This window comes from Carlito syrichta, unplaced genomic scaffold, assembly GCF_000164805.1.
Source record: "Carlito syrichta isolate Samal-C Ts95f unplaced genomic scaffold, Tarsius_syrichta-2.0.1 Scaffold301887, whole genome shotgun sequence".
In the NCBI taxonomy this organism is placed as follows: domain Eukaryota; kingdom Metazoa; phylum Chordata; class Mammalia; order Primates; family Tarsiidae; genus Carlito; species Carlito syrichta.
The window spans coordinates 326,546-327,606 of NW_007245983.1; positions in this window are offsets into that span (position 1 = coordinate 326,546).

Below are 1,061 nucleotides of genomic sequence, written 5' to 3' on the forward strand. Positions count from 1 at the left end.
GACAGAGTGAGACTCCAACTAAAAAAAAAAAAATACAAGGCTGCAGAATAAATTCTCCAGGGGACAAAGTCGGGCTGTGTGCTAGGCCCCAACATGCTCCTGAGTGTCCTCACATGGTTAGACCTCGAGTCTGGGGCCTGCTGAGGAACGTGGGACCATTCCAACACCAGATGTCAGAGGAAGGGTCCGTGGCGAGTGTTTGCAGGAAGGAGTTGGCAGGGCTCAGGGGGTAGCACACAGAAGGGTCCTGGGAGGGCAGGCTTACCCACAAGGGTCCCTCTGCAGTGCCACTGGCACCAGGGCCATGCCTATACCTCGACTGGGAAGGCTGCTTCCCACTCAGGACCCCAGGGAGACTGCTTGGGTCTGCTCCACCCAGGAGGGAGCCGGGGCGGGAAAGCCAAGGTACCCGTGAAGGCCAGGCTGGGGCATCTTCCACCCGCTGCCACCCACCTGGTGCTCTGTCTCAGGTGCAGCCTTGGTGGTCTGTTACCAGCTTCTCCCCACACCTGGCCAGGGCTCTTCATTATGGTAACAGTCTGTGATTGCATGTGTTCTTTGAGTCACCCAGTGTGTCATTGGCTCCATTTGACAGAGGAAGAAAGTGTGGCTCAGAGGGGCAGGGACCCGCCTGAGCTCATGGCCAGATTGGAAGCCTGCCTGACCTGCCTGCCAGCTCAGATTTCAGGCTGTCACACCCTGCCCCACCCTCAGTCTCAGTCTGCCCTCCAGTCCAGTCCCCCAGCCCCACAAGTGACACCCTCCCAGTCTCCTCCTCTCCTAGAACTCCCTGCTGCCAGATCCCAGACTGCGTCAGGACAAGCTTCTCTCTCACCCCTCCCAGTTCTGTGTTCCTGTGCCCACTGAGTGCTACTTACAAAGGCTCTCACAGCGCCTTGGGGCTGCTGGTCCCTTTTGCTCTAAAAATTGTTAAGTGGCATGTCTTTGCCTCCCTTCTCATCAATTTAATCTTTTTTTTGTTTGTTTGAGTTGGAGTCTCGCTCTCTCGCCCAGACTGGAGTGCAGTGGCCGCTCCCGGCCACCGCAGCCTCGACCTGCTG